Genomic DNA, 12,225 nt, shown 5'->3' with positions numbered 1-12,225 from the left:
CGGTGTCAACACTGCAAAAAATCCTTGAAAATATCATAACACTTGCAGTCTGTATAATTCATAAACAACTTCATTCTTTATAAATCTCTCCAACAGTGTGTAATGTTAGCTTTAGCCACGGAGCACTATCAAACTCATTCAGAATCAAATGTAAACAAATGTAAATACTATACTTACGCGATTAGACATACTGCATGATGAACACAATTTGTAAAGATCCATTTTGCGGGTTTTATTTGCTGTGTGAACTTTGTTTATGCTGTTTAAGGCAAGCGCAAGCTCGGGGGCGGGGGAGCGCGAGATTTAAAGGGGCCGCAGCCTGAATCAGCACATATTTAATGATGCCCCAAAATAGGCAGTTTAAAAAAAAAATGAATAAAAAAAATATATGGGGTATTTTGAGCTGAAACTTCACAGACACATTCAGGGGACACCTTAGACTTGTATTACATCTTTTAAAAAGACGGCACCTTTTAATCTGGGGTTGGAAAAAATAATTGTATGAGTCAAAATCTGCTAAAGGGGTAATTTAATAAATCATGTAAAAATGTTTCAGCTTTAGGGCTGGGCGATTAATGATATCAGATCGAGACCGTGATAAAATTTACATTGATAACAATGATAGGTTCTAGGGGTGTCCCCGACTATGGATTTACATAGCCGAATCAGATTGCCTATAGTTGACTGATAGTCAAATCATATATGTGTGAGCGGGGGTGGGGTGGGGGGGAGCTTGAAATACAGAATTCCACTCGATAGTGCACAAAAACTCTTTACGCGCTAAAGGCCAAATATATAGGCTACTTTGAAAGACTGTGCACGAGATGGAGCAGGATTTGGAAACGTAAGTAAGGCCTATACCCGGGCCTTAAGAAAAAAATTATTTTCTCTCACACACAGCACATAGAAACAACTTTCTAATAAAGTGACCAAAGTGCCTGTCAAGTGATAGACAAAACTGACAATGACTTTTTATATTTTTTGAACTGAAATGAAAGGCGATGTGGATAAACATTCACAGCCGATGTGCAGAACACCACACAAAGATATAGAAGAAAAAGAATAAAAACATTTTGGATTAATAAACCTAAATATATATATATATATATATATATATATATATATATATATATATATATATATATATATATATATATATATATATATATATAAATAACTACAGAAAGGCCACAATGCAGATAGGAATGCATTTCACATGTCGGCAAATCAAATTAAATCAGCTAAATTGCCTCTGCCAGCAAGCTTTAACTCTACAGCGCAACATCGATGCACCGAAAAACAATCAAATTAATTTACAGAATTGAATTAGAACAGAATATACCTTTCTAATAAATAAAAATAATCATTAAAAAAATCAAATGGTTATAATCAAGTCACAAGTGCAAAATGCCTTGGGAAAAGTGCAGAAGTGCAGGGGAACATATTCAAAACAAGCCACAAATAGTTAAATTTGATAACCCAGAGTGATCAATAAATAAATTAAAACTAAAGAAATTATTAAAATAACCAGAATTATAGCCAGAATTGTCAACTTTGTCTTTTTAACTGCAGAGACAATAAAAGTTAAACTGGAGTTGGCAGTCTTTTTAGCTAAACGTTCATAGCATCCAAAAATTAAATTAGAACTGGCTGAAAAGTTTTGAAATCACTTGTACCCTACCTGATAGAAAAAAAAATCCAGTCTTTCACGCGATCTGCCTATGTCCGTTTGAGTCTTTTCAAATAGCGCGCTAGTCACTCGTTGGCGTTGGCAGGCAGAAGCGTGCCGCAGTGTCTGTCGTTGTTGAGTGGTGGGACATGAGCTCTTGGCACAACTTGCATCTTACTTTTTTTGGATCTTTTACCATTTCAAAGTGCATCCAATTCCACACTTTAGATTTTCTTATCTCAGACATTGTTAAAGATTTAATCCCTGCCGCCAAGAAGCCCTCTGTTGGTCACGGATCATGGAAGTGAAACTTAAATCTGTCACAGGGGTGGATGGATTTATTAACGCACATTAAAATATTTATTGGAAGATTTCTTTTCACATTTTTATTAATAGCATTATCGTAATAGGCTGTATATTAACTTATTGGGAGAAAACCGGTAGGTCTATATAAAAATCATATTGAGCACCCCCATATCTCGTTTCATAACACCTCTGCGAAGATTCGACTGTGAGATTGGTATTCCAATTAGGCTCCTCCTGTCGAAGCTTTGAATCGTCGACTATTCAGGGTCAGCCCTAATAGGATCTGGACATTTTTACGCGACATGGATTAATCGAACAACCAATCACACAGCAGAAATAAATGCGATAAAAAGTGATTTCTGCATGTCTCTGTGTGAATGAACGGCGAGGTTTCGTCTGATACACAAATTCACACACGTGACAATCACAGTGTTTTCACTGTCTGCCGTCTCAATATATGAGGACATGAACATCTCCAGAGCTGATTCTGAGAGTCACTTCATAAGCTTTTCACCATTTTAATTGAGAAAAACTACCGTCAAATACACACTGATACTGAAACTAAAACTTAAAGATCACGACAATCACCAACAAGTTTGGTTTATCACTACTGCATACTAAAATGTACTTCTCAAAGTAATGATAATAACAATAATAATATATTATTATTATTATTTCTAAGGAATTTCTTAGAACTAAGATATTTTTTCATCCATGATTGAAATGTACACAGTTATGCTGTGCAGCATCTTATTTAACAAAAAATAGAGATTGACATATTGGAAGAGAAACAAAAAATGGTAAAGAATGGAGAGTAAAAGGAGGGGCTGTGCACCTGAGACACACGACGAGGGACGCCGCAGGAGGCGAGGGACGCTGAGGGAGTCTGATTAAGTGGTGCGGCTGAATGGCTTCCATTCTTCCTCAGCACTCTCTATGACTCTGGTTTCACAGGAGGAATGCTGCTTATAGAGTCAGAAAGACACACACACACACACACAGCAAAAAGGCAGTGGCTCTCTGTCAAGAGCGTATCATTAATGGGAGTTAGCGCTCTCTCAGACAAACAGTCACGGCTGGGAGATTCCGTGAGGCCTTTGGGCCTCATTGCATCGTTCTTTAGTAAACGTCATGCTACCATGCCTTCTTCTCTCAACACGCCATCATTTGAACAGATGAGGTAAATATTGTGCCTCCTCCACCTACATCACTCCAGCAGCGAACGGCGGTCAACCGTCAATCCCCACATGACTGGTGCAGTACCTCAGCCCCGCCTATAGGGGCCCAAACACAAACAAACCACCTATACATTAAAGGGCTAGTTTACCCAAAAATGAAAAGTATATCATTAATTACCCTCATGTCGTTCCACACCAGTAAGACCTTCGTTCATCTTCAGAACACAAATTAAGATATTTTTGATAAAATCCTATGGCTCAGTAAGGCCTCCACTGCCAGCAGGTGAAAGCAGGATTGAAGGGAGAGTTCAACCAAAAATGAAATTCTGTGGTTCAGTCACTCGTTTTGATTTGTTTGTAAATCTTCAGTTGAAATGCTAGTTTCCCTTTCTGTGATGAGATGATGGAGCTGGGGAGCTGACATAATATCATATACACAACAGTCAAGGTCTTTCATACCCTTCCGTTGATTTAAAAAGAGAACAATTTCCATCTCTTTCTCACCTCCACTAGACACCAGCTGTTCAGACTAATGAGCATTTCATCAATGAATGAATTATTGCTCATAACACAATTAATGGGCAATTTTGTTTGAATTTAGAAATAAACTGCAGCTGTTCTCGGTTTACTCAGAAGCTCAGAACAGAGATGTTTTTCTTTGGATATGAAAGAAGGAACAAAGAAAGTCAGAGACCAGGTTTAGAGGACAGATTTATAATGTTGAAGCAGATTTATAATGTTGAAGCAGACCCAAATGGGGCTTCTTGAGGAAATATTGTTGCAAAAAACAGGCTTTAAAAAGGGCAAACAGCACTTTCAATTTACGCACTGTGATTTACATTAACAAAAAAAAAACTCTCTCAAACAAAAACCTTCACTTTAAAAAAATGCTGGATTAAAAACAACCCAATTTGGGTTAAAATGTACAAACCCAGTGACTGGGTTGTTTTGCTCCAGCAGTTAGGTTAAAAGTTTGACCAACCTACTGGGTAGTTTTATTTAACTCAACTGTATTGATTAAAAATTACTATATGACTGGCACAAAAAAAACCCAAAATAGGTTGGAAATTAAAAATCAGACATAATTACTGGAGGCAGCAGTAATAACCAAAAGGTGAACATTTATTAATACACAATTTAATAAATGTTTATTATGTAATCATTATTAAACCTACTAATAAATATTAATTTATTGAACATATTAATAAATGCTAATTTCCAACCTATTTTGGCTTAAATAAATAAAAGGATAGTATATAGTAATTTTTAAACAATAGTTGAATTAAATAAAACTACCCAGCAGATTGGGTCAAACTTAACCCAACTTGGGTTACTTTTAACCCAGCATTTTTCATATGTATATATACATGCATACAAAACATTTATTTTATATAAATATATTTGTTAATGCATGAAAACTCAAGGATAAACTAAGAAGTCTTTTTACATCCATTTATGGTAATTCAGAAGAGAGTATGAAGTAGTATGCACATGCACACAATCCTACACGACTCATGAATGAAATAGTGACATACAGATGGTTTTATGCATCTAAAAGTAATCAGTGTGGATTTACCCATCATAGTCAGAACATTCCACTATGTTGTTCTCAACAAAGATGAATGTTAACATGCAGAATGATCATCGGTGACCACGCTTTCTATGGTAACTGTCATTTACATCACAAATTAACCAACAAATACTTGTTAAATCTTGACAAAATACATACATACATACACACATACACACACACACACACACACACACACACAAAAAAGCTTCAACACAAGACCACTATTCAATCATGTATATGTACTAACAACCATAATCTGCATGTCTTGGTCTGTGCCCTAAACTGTGGGTGCAGGTGAACAGGTTAAAATCAGCCCATAAACAGGAACTGACAGCATTGGTTAGTCTCATGTCAAAGCAACTCTTTGCATGTTGTGTTTGTAATGCTGCATTAGAAAAGGCCATGAATGCAAATAGTGGCGACCTTGTCATGATAACCAGTTCTGGCCAGGTGTACAGATAAACTGGTTAAACAGGTGCTGATAAATTACTGAACATATCTCAACAGAGCACACACATGTGTTATTTTACTCTCACAAAATGTCCACTCCACTGTTTTAATAAATTTAGTCTGTTTAAAAAAAATAACGTTTAAAGGAAATACAGTTATGCAGATACAGATAATAAAACCACACTTTGTGTATCTTTATTATAGAGAAACACATGTCCTTCAAATGTCCTTTTATGGAAATGAAATAAACACTTTTCAACACTTATACCAGAAGATTTGCCCTGATATTGATTGAGATTTTAATATCTTCATCCCAAATCAAACAGGTCCCTTTAAAGTCAACATGAAATTTAAAAAGAAAAAATAAATGTGAAAAAGAATATTAAATGACAAAAAAGGTGCAAAGTTAAACTTATAATTGCAATGTTAAGAAGTTGACATTTTTAATACATTATTCCATACATTTGGAAAACTGATAAATCATTCAGAGTCAGACCAGGAACATGCATTACGAAAGTAAATAGTTGATTTTCATTTCATGCTGACTTTAAGTGAAAACATGCTACAAAAGGGAGCCGATACACAGGACTTGAGTGTGTGAGTATGTGTTCGTGGGGTCTGTACTGCTTCAGCGAAGCAATAAAAGGATCATGCGCATTGAATAAAACATCTGAGCTCCACGGCGGGGCACTAAGTTCCTCGTGAGCAGCCTAGGCTTTGATGCCCCTCGCTGCTACATGCATCTTACAATCTGTGGTTACACTTGCCTTTTCATGTCTCACCACATCCTGCTTTTTATCTCATACCCCAGCTTCTCTGACGGGTAGCTTCATGACGCTAAACCATGACGCGTTACTTGGGAAATGTTATAAACTGACAGTACAATACCTACAATGTCAGAGACTGTCAGGAAGTAACATCCATCAACAATGAGTCACCTGTAATCCTGAAGTTTCATACATGGCTAGGCTACAGTGCTCAGCATAAATGATTACACCCCCTTTAAAAAGTAACATTTTAAACAATATCTCAATGAACACAAAAACAATTTCCAAAATGTGGACAAGACTAAGTTTTATTTAACATCTGTTTAACTTATAACATGAAATTAAGGTTAATAACATAACTTAGAGGACAAAACATTCAGTTTTACTCAAATTAGGGTGATGCAAAAATGAGTACACCCCACTGAAAGTCTGTGGAGCAAAGCTAAATTTTAGACTACAAATGTCTAATTTAACAAGAATTCAACCACAGGTGAGTCTAATTATTCATTACACAGGTGTCCAGCAGACAGTTGACTATAAAAGTGTGTTAAAACCCCTTCCCATTTCATGCTGTCAGCAACGGCATCACATGGAAGAGAAATGTCACAAGACCTGAGAAAGAAAATAATTTCTTTACACCAGAAAGGTGAAGGCTACAAGAAGATCAGCAAAGCTTTACTTAGTCAGAATACTGTAGCAAAAGTGGTACAAAAATTTTAAAAAGATGGAACTGCAACCATCTCACAGAGACGTCCAGGTCGTCCACGGAAGGCAAGGCAAGGCAAGGCAAGGCAAGGCAATTTGATTTGTATAGCACATTTCATACACAATGGTAATTCAAAGTGCTTTACATAAAGAAGAATAATAAAAATAGAACATAAGGAATAGAAATAGAAATAACAGTAAAAACAGAGAATTTTGCTATCTGGATGGATGAGCTAGGAAGTCTAGAAACACCTCAAACTGCACCACACAGCCCTAATCCCCCTTCCGGAGATATCTCATCTATGCAACGCAGTTCAAATTTCCCCTTTGGAAATTTCCCCCTTTGGAGAGTGTCCTGACTGTAATCCAGAGAAATCTTAACCTTGCACCACAGCTCAAATTTCCCCATGGTTTGTTCCCTTATCCAAATTTACCAAATTTTAACCTAATCACAAATGCTTTCTTCCTAATTCTCCCAGCTCTTTCAACCAGACAACAATATTTAAAATGCATTAAAAGTCAGAAATAACAAGATGATACATACAAGATATAAAATACAGTAAAAATGAAATAAAAACAGGAAAAGGAATCAAAAGAATAAAAAGATACGTATAAAATAAAAAACAGTTCGGACATAGCACAGTGCTCAATCAGCAAATGCATAGATAAAAAGATACGTTTTTAGTCTAGATTTGAATGTGGCTACTGTTGGAGCACATCTAATCTCTTCTGGAAGCTGGTTCCAGCTGCGGCTGGCGTAACAGCTAAAAGCAGACTCTCCTTGCTTTGAGTGAACCCTTGGTATTTCTAAATGACTTGATCCTGATGATCTGAGTGATCTGTTAGGTTTATATTCTATGAGCATATCTGCAATGTTTTGAGGTCCTAGACCATTGAGTGATTTATAAACAAGTAACAGTACTTTAAAATCAATTCTAAATGCAACTGGAAGCCAGTGCAAGGACCTGAGGACTGGTGTGATGTGTTCATGTTTTCTGGTTTTGCTCAGAATCCTGGCAGCAGCGTTCTGTACGAGCTGCAGCTGTCTTATGGTCTTTTGGGAAGACCAGTGAGGAGTCCATTACAGTAATCCACCCTGCTGGTGATGAAAGCATGAACAAGTTTCTCTAAGTCTTGATTGGAGACCAAGCATCTAATTCTTGCAATATTTTTGAGATGATAATATGCTGATTTAGTTACTGTCTTTACATGGCTACTGAAACTCAGGTCTGACTCCAAAATCACACAAAGATTCCTGACTTGATTTTTAGTTGTTTGACCCCTAGAGTGAAGGTACGTGTTCACTTTGAGAACTTCATCTTTGTTTCCAAACGCAATGACTTCAGTTTTGTCTTTGTTTAACTGGTTCTGTTTATGAATGGTCCATTAAATCATTGGACATTTTGGACTTGAAGCGGCACTGCACAGACCGATTGGTGTATGACATTAAATTACCACGAGAGCGAGAGAGCAGACGGCACCGTATGCTCTTGTGGTACTTTGATATCATACACCGATCATCTATTCAGCACTGCTTCAAGTCCAACAAGCTTGGTTCACACGATTCGTTCAAAACACAGATTCAGAAACGAAATGTGCTGTGTGTTGCTAGGAGACGAACTGGTCTGCTTCTTTATATTTTCGTTGGCAAAACTGAGCAAAACAGACTTTATTGTGTCTAAAATAACACACCATTAATTTCTTATTTATCAAACTGTTGTATAAAATCAATATCGCATTTGCACTCATGCTATTCTGGACAGAAAAACAGTGCTCCTGTGATATTGCACTCGTTGCTCGCGTGACTATATCTATATCATATGATGTAAATATGAGACAAAAACTCAAACAGGCATTTTTTTTTGCCCCATATCTTGAATCATTCTGACAATTTTATAGCCTCCATCACACAGTTGATGCCCATCAATCAACTGTGTGAAATGTCAGATAACCTACGTAGGCCTGGGACGGAGCAAGTGCGTTAAATGTGTTAATTTTTACTTTTTTTTTTCACCGTAATGAATTAATCTAATTAACATGTTAAATCGCCAGCCCTTCTTAAAGTACATGGGTATACATCCCTTCCACAGAAACACTTTCAGAAATAGGTTTACACCAATTAAACAAACTCAAATTCAGGTCCACAACAAAAGCTGTATTATATATATATATATATAAACTACTCTGTGGTATCTCTAAAAATCTGTGCTCTGAAAGCTGGATTTAATTGCATGTGTAAACAAAATAAATTACAATAATAAAACAATAAACTTGCCAACATAAAGATAAACAACACATAATTAGCATAGGGCCAGGGAAATCCTGTATGATTTACTATATTGTATCTTGCTGCAAAGCACACATTATTAGACAATACACTGGTAACTGTGCAATAAATAATAGCATCACTCAGAAGTAATCTTTTTTTTTCATGAAGTAATCATTATGCATAATTTCCATATGGCATATTCCAGTACCCCACAAAGACTTAAGAAAATAAAACGTAATAAAAGTATTATCATCATCTTTCCCTGTGGTACTGAGATGGTATAGATTTCCATCCGAGAGACTGCATTAATGAACAGTGTTTTTTTACTATCCTGTTTTTTTTTTTTTTCCTTTAATTAGAACTAGATTTTCTCTTCACAGGACAACCTTTGCAGAAGGATATTGTTAATATGTTCGCTAGTTTGAAGTGAATCATTAAACATCTAATGTCATTGATTCTTTTGTAAACAGAGTGTCTAATTTCACTAACACGAGATTTACACATTTACATCAACCATCATGTCATTCCAAACCCTTGACTTTCTGTCTTCCATGAATATATAAAATAAAGCTAACCCCAAGAAGCCATGGTTTGCAGTGAATATATAACAGCTAAGGGGCGTTGTTAGGCACGACACAGAGACCCTTAGCTGTTATAAATTCACTGTAAACCATGGCTTCACGGAACTTATTGCTTTTATAAAATGGTTACCACAAAATAAAAATATTAAAGCCAAAAGATATCTATCAATGCAGCTTTCATGAAGTAAAATCATTAAAAGCCTTCCTTCCACTGGAAAAAAGGAGTCCCTGACTGAGCGAGTGAGCAAGTGACTCAGTCGCAAAGACTTTTACATTGAAACGAAACAAGACGCAAATGACAAATGCTTTGACTAGCGCTGCCAGTGTCAGCAGGGCACAGGAAAACCCATTAAATGTTAATAAGACAAGATCGCAGCGGACATTCAAACATATTTTTTATTATGAACACAGGACTGACCTGAAGGAAAATGCTAAATCTGAATGCAGTTAATACACTTGGTAACTTGATATTTCTCTCACATACTCTTCTACATAATGCAGTAAGCTTCAATGAACAAAATCAATTGAGAACAAACATATGTTTACGTTGCTAAGACAGACACAGCAACATACACACTCAGTGGCGCAGCGATAGCGATACTTATGTAATGCGGTCAGCTGTACATTTTCGGGAATTTTACAATGGCTTCGAACGCGGCTCAATCAGAATCAATGACCTAAACTCTCCTTTTTTTTATAAAAAGAAGTTTAACTTAAAGGGATAATTTTTTATTGTTGTTGTTTGGCTAGCAACATCCATCTTGTGTCACACAAAAGAAAGAATGTCATACAATTAATCTACTAAAGGGCTGTGTTTAGAATCCACATTAGTGATGGTGATGATACAGCCAAATTTTTCAAGGCTTCCTTACCAAATTAGTTGACTAGTCATTCAGAATGTACAAAATGTACAGTTTTACACATCCCTACATCCAAGACCTTTTACAGCCTTTGGTCTTTGTATGGAAAACAACAGCATCACACTTCTCATTTTGTGTTCCACAGATGTCATATGGGTTGGTACAAATGTGGATGGATAATTGATGACAAAATTGTCAATTTTGACTTTTGAAGTTTAGAATCTGTAAGATTTTCTCACAAAGGCTGCATTTATTTGATAAAAATACAGTAAATTATAACAGTATTATTAGTAAAATAACTGTTTTCTATTGTAATATATATTTTTAAATGACATTTATTCCTGTGATGGCAAAACAGAATTTTTGGCAGCCATTACTCCAATCTTCAGTGTCACATGATTCAGTGTCACACTTCAGAAATCATTCCCACTGTTTCGGTATTCGAGAAATATTCCTTATTATTAAAACAGTTGTGCTGCTTAATATGTTTGTGGAAACCACGTTAATTTCTTTCAAAAGAAAATCTAAATGACTCCAAACTTTTGAGTGGTAGTGTATATTACCAGAGAACCAGGGAAAAATCTTGTGTTTGGCTATTTTGGCATGATTTTAATGAATCAAGTGAGCTGTTCCCCCTGTTAACCTTCAGTAACCCAGAATGCACTTCAGTCATCCTTATGCATACAACCTCCCTGAGCTGCTGTTATGGTGATTGAGGCAGTGTAACTCAATAGATGTATGGAGAGCATATTAATACATCAAACACACACATAGACACACAAACACAACCACCTGTTAAAGCTGCATGAGGTCTCCATATATCCCCCTTTTCCTCTCGACCCTGCTCCACGTCTCCATGTGAGGGCTAATCACATTGTGCCGTATATGTAATTATGTACCTCATTAACCAAATCCCAAGAGTCATTAGGGATTAACTAATATCCATACGGTTTGCCTCACAGTTACATGCATATCTGCGTTATTAATTTAGCCCCCTCCCCATCACCACTCCGGGCATGGCCTCCCGGAGGTGCTCTGCTCAGGTCAGGGACTTTAGGAGAGGAACGCAGAGGCATATTTTCACTTAATTGGGTATTGGGGATTTAATTAAATCGCATTGAGAGGGAAATTTCAAGGTGGCACTGAGCCTGCGGACTCAACCTGAACAGCCAGACAAGACGGCCGCTCACGCTTTGTGCTCTGCCAAGGATGTGCTTATCACTCTCCCTCTATCTATAGCTTCTTTATTTTCTTTATAGCCTTATACCATCCTTAAAGCACTCTCACTCACTTTCTGTTTATGTTCGTGTCAGTCGCACACACACAAAGCTGATGGGCTAACGGTATGTGTATATACTGAAAGAGTGCCTTGATGATGAGACTGTATCAAACACGACAGGTGAAACAAAGCCAAGTTAACCACACTCATGCCCTGTGCCCAAGCCATTCATACACAAGAAAGGTTAGTGTGATTAGGAGCACTGCAAATCTAATACACAATATATTGACTATTCAAAAAAAAAAAAAAAAAAAAATACAATCGATCAAATATCAATATGTGCCAAGAAAAGGCTCCAAATGAAAATAAAGATCTTACATTTTTGTGGCAGACAAGATCCTTGGATAGTTTTTCTAGACTTTTTTTTTATTGCTGCTCTGTGTACACATGTATATAAAATTACATCATTTTTTACTAAAAAAATATATTTGTAATATTTATTTTATAATATTTAAAATGATATTCATTTATAATTAAGATTTTTTTTAATTGTATAAAATTAAGATTTTTTTATGTACACATGCTTTGCTTTTTACAGAATTTAAATTAAATGTATATAAACACACACACACACACACACACACATAC

The 12,225-nt window shown here is 36.2% G+C and overlaps 1 protein-coding gene across 5 annotated transcripts in view; it reads right to left on the bottom strand.

Moving 5' to 3' along the window:
- Positions 1–12,225, bottom strand: part of thrab (thyroid hormone receptor alpha b) — a 180,239-nt gene that overhangs the window by 77,471 nt on the left and 90,543 nt on the right. Inside the window, exon 1 of one of the 5 annotated variants that reach the window (XM_067368823.1) lies at positions 2,811–2,941. The exons of the other annotated variants lie outside the window; for them this stretch is intronic. The gene's annotated coding sequence lies outside the window, so the exon portion shown is untranslated. Of the gene's footprint in view, positions 1–2,810; positions 2,942–12,225 lie in introns of those variants that run through there. 5 annotated transcript variants of the gene reach the window in all.

Source organism: Chanodichthys erythropterus, chromosome 19 (assembly GCF_024489055.1).
Source record: "Chanodichthys erythropterus isolate Z2021 chromosome 19, ASM2448905v1, whole genome shotgun sequence".
In the NCBI taxonomy this organism is placed as follows: domain Eukaryota; kingdom Metazoa; phylum Chordata; class Actinopteri; order Cypriniformes; family Xenocyprididae; genus Chanodichthys; species Chanodichthys erythropterus.
The sequence above is the reverse complement of the archived record's forward strand: the minus strand, read 5'-3'. Positions and strand labels throughout refer to the sequence as shown.